The sequence below is a fragment of the Octopus bimaculoides genome, chromosome 13 (genome assembly GCF_001194135.2).
Source record: "Octopus bimaculoides isolate UCB-OBI-ISO-001 chromosome 13, ASM119413v2, whole genome shotgun sequence".
Taxonomy (NCBI): Eukaryota; Metazoa; Mollusca; class Cephalopoda; order Octopoda; family Octopodidae; genus Octopus; species Octopus bimaculoides.
Window position 1 is genome coordinate 5327179 of NC_068993.1, and position 4155 is coordinate 5331333.

A 4155-nucleotide genomic window follows, 5' to 3' on the forward strand; every position below is an offset into this window, starting at 1 on the left:
ATATACATATATACATATATATATATGTATATATATATGTATATATATATATATATATATATATATATATCTACGACAGGCTTCTTTCAGTTTTCATCTACCAAATTCACCCACAAAGCTTTTGTGGGTCTGAGGCTATAGAAGAAGACACTTGCTCAAGGTGCCATGCAGTGGGACTGAACCCAAAACCATATGGTTGGGAAGCAATATATATATGTGTGTATGTATGTATGCAAGTTAGGTACATGCATGTTAAACCTATTAAAGGATATGCCCCAATAATTTATGCCTGATAAACACCCGCCAATAATTATATAATTACGGAATCAGAAGACCAAGAAAGAAATAGGAAGAGAGGATGGAAGTTGATATCAGGAAGCCTCACCTCACCCTGGAGATATTGGAGGATGGCAAGAAATAGAGAGAGAGAGAAGATGTGCTGAAGCAGAAGAAGACAGTTCCTTATCCATATTGGAATGGCAAAAATGGATCTGAAATAAAAGTTGGCAGTGGTGAAGGTGGTGGCAGTGGTGGTGGTTACAATGATGTTGGTAGCATTGTTATGGAGATGATGGAGGTGATGGAGTCGGTGGTACTGGTGGTGGCAGCAGGGTTGATGGCGCCAAAGATGCTGGTGGTGGTGGTGATGATGATGATGATGATGATGATAATAGTGATGATGATGAGGAGAATGACAGGTGCAGCTGCAACAGTTTGGCAGCGGCATTGGTGGTGGTGGTGATGAAGAAGATGAGGAGGAGAAGGCAGAGGATGGAGGAGGATCAGTCTGTAGTGGTGGTGGTGGTGGTGGTGATTATACAGATGATGATGATGATGATGCTGACAAAGATGAATGATATATGACTCTGTGCATGCGTATGCAACTATGGGATTATGTATATGTGTGGGTGCATGCGTGTGTGCACACGCAAACGCTTTTGATGCTTTCCTCTTTCGCATATAAATCCTGCCCCACCTCTCTTTTTCTTTTTCTTTTCTTATTGCTTTTTATACTTTTTCTTTTTCTTTTTGTTGTTGTCAGCCACCCAACTTTCCTAATTATCAGACTCATCATCGCCACTCTTCTTCTTCTACTTCTTCTTCACAAACCAATACCCCTAAATGCATCCAAAATATCTTAATATTCCTACCCATCTGTCTCTCATACTTCATAAACCCAAAGCTAGACATGATGGAATGCAAAAACTTAACCAACCAGCCGGGCCACTTCAAACATCTTCAACTCTCTCTCTCACTCTCTCTCTCTCTCCATATATATTCCAACTGTTTGCTCATCCTACCTAGTCATACCAACTCCACCCTTATTTAATTGCCACACCCCATTATCCACCCATTCTTTTTTCTGTTTTTTTTCTTGTCTTCAAACTTTGTTCTTCCATTCCCCTATCTCTTTACACCTGACCCCCACCACCGCTGATCCCCTATCTCATCATCATCTTCTTCTTCTTCTTCTTCTTCTTCTTCTTCTTCTTCTTCTTCTTCTTCTTCCCCCAACTTTTTTCTTTCAACACCTCTGTAACTTCTGTTATGGGGTTGGATATCTCCATCTCCACTATATTTCCCCTTCACCTGTCATCCTACTTCATCTTCTTCTTCTTTTTCCTGTGCACTTCCCTTTATAATTAATAGCTCTTTCTACCTCGCCTGCCCTTCTCCTCCCCCCATGCCATCAGTACCACCCCTGCCACTGCAACCGCCATCACCGGCCACCACCACCACCACCGTCTTCACATCTTTCAATCCCTCCCATTTGTCTTCTCAAAACAAACCATATCATCCCATCTATGCCATGTGTAAGTGGAATACGAGACTACTGTTGCACTCACTTCAGCTTATGCGCGTGTGTGTGTGTGTGTGTGTATGTGTGTGTGTGTGTGTATGTGTGTGTGTGTGAGAGAGAGAAAGAGAGTGTGTGTACGTGTATGATACACACACACACACAGGTAATGTGTCTTTTTCTCTCACTCTCTGTATAGATACACACATGCACACACACAAAGAGGGTAGGGATTTATACACATATGGATGTACATATATACATACATGTGTGTGTGTGTGTACATACAGACACACACACACACACACACACACACACATCACAGAGTAAAACTTCAGATATTTTATATGGTTACTATATATATATATATACCCCCACATACACACATACCCCCCCCCCACACACACACACGCACACACATACACATGTGCGCGTGCTCTCACACACTCAAACATGTCCCCAGGTCTCATAAACTCACCTCAGCCCCTTTTTCCCCTCCCGCTCTTTTTCTGACCAATCTTCACAGACATTGCCCTCACACACACACTCACACACACCCACATTGCCACCACTCACTCCCCCACCACCAGCACTCACGCTCCCTCCCTCGTACCCCTCTCTCTCACCCACCCCACCCCCAGCTATCTTTCCACTCAGTAGCCTTCTTTAAACTTTCAGGGTCCACATGTTGTTGTCTGCTAAGGCTAACTAACTTATAGCAGGGATCCCCTTAAGGAGTTTCATTCATATTGACAGTTCTTACTTCAATAGGAAGGAGGAGGGGGTTTGTTTCCGCTCCTTAACTTTTTCTTTCGCCTTCTCTTAGTTCCTTCTTTTTTCTTTCTTTCAATTTGATGACAAACAGATTTCTAAACCAGTCAGTCTGGATGAGAAGTAAGTTATAAAATACACACAGAGTTGAGGAATTACTGAGAATAAACCAAAGCAGACTTTTGAATAAGAACCATTCCAGCTTCCTGAAGAATTATAAACTTCTAAAATACTATTCCATTTGCTTTGAACTTTCTTTCTTTACGAGGATCTTAATCAATTTTTTCTTGTTACTATCATTAGAAGTTTATTTAATCTTGGAAATGAAAGAAAAAGAAAAACACAGAGTGATACCTTATATTACCATTTCTAAGATCTCATAGATCTTGCCTGATAGGAAACGGCAACAGGTTATTTTTTCCTTGGGTTTTTTACTTGATATTTTCATACCATTTTATGGTGCCGTGTGGATCTTTACCAATTTTGGATTATATCTCTATTTATTTCTTATAATTTATTGGAACATTTATACATGTATCTCACCAAGGTAAGATCATATATATCTATATATGTGTATATATGTATATACGAACATGTTTGTATTTATTCTTCCTTTACCATTTAAACCAAAACCATCCTGTCTCTCTTCTGCTCATTGCTTGTAGTAAGTAATCAGCCCTAATCAATAGAACCTAATCAAAACCATTCGTTCATATCAATCAGACAAATCTTCCTTTCATATGGAATTCTTCAAGGAATTTTATCCATACTTCCTGGATTCTTTGCCAAATTTACAAATGATCGTAGTAGCTACTGTCATATTTATCATCGTTAAAATTATTGATATTGTCATGCTTGCAACTCGTAATAACAGAGATGTAATTATTAAGAATATAATTTTTCGGAATATTAAGGTACAGGCATGGCTGTGTGGTTAAGCAACTGGATTTGTAATGGTGTGGTTTTTGGTTCAATCTTAACATGCAGAGTCTTAGATAATTTGTTTTCTCTTTTTTTTTTTTCTACAATAGCCTCACGATGACCAATAACATGTGAGCAGAAGTTGGTTGTACAGAAAGTGTTTAGCAGCCGATGATATAAACATGCACACACACACACACACACACACATATATGTAAACACACATGTGCATGCATATACGTTTGTATGTGTGTGTGTTTACTTATGCATGTATACACATGTATATACTGCTAGATTGATAGACAGACAGACAGACAGACAGACAGACAGACAGACCGATAAATAGATAGATTGATAGGCAGGTAGGTAGGTCGGTAGGTAGGTAGGTAAGTAGGTAGATAAACGGTTGCATGTAGTTAAGATCAGTTTGTAATCATGTTCAGGAATCTGTCTCAGTCAGTGGCACCTAGCATGATGTCTGCCATAATAGCTCCAGCTGACCATGGAAATTTGGTCATCTATCAATCTGCAGTGAGCTTGCTCTGTATATATATATATATATATAGATAGATAGATTTATAGATAGATAGATAGATAGATACACACACACACATATATATATATATACATACATACATATATATATATATATATATATATATATA

General features: G+C 39.0%; 1 protein-coding gene across 12 annotated transcripts in view; it reads left to right on the forward strand.

Moving 5' to 3' along the window:
• LOC106872422 (protocadherin-11 X-linked) overlaps nucleotides 1-4155 on the forward strand; it is a 370508-nt gene that overhangs the window by 240772 nt on the left and 125581 nt on the right. The window contains exon 1 of one of the 12 annotated variants that reach the window (XM_052972307.1): nucleotides 2497-3116. The exons of the other annotated variants lie outside the window; for them this stretch is intronic. The gene's annotated coding sequence lies outside the window, so the exon portion shown is untranslated. Of the gene's footprint in view, nucleotides 1-2496; nucleotides 3117-4155 lie in introns of those variants that run through there. 12 annotated transcript variants of the gene reach the window in all.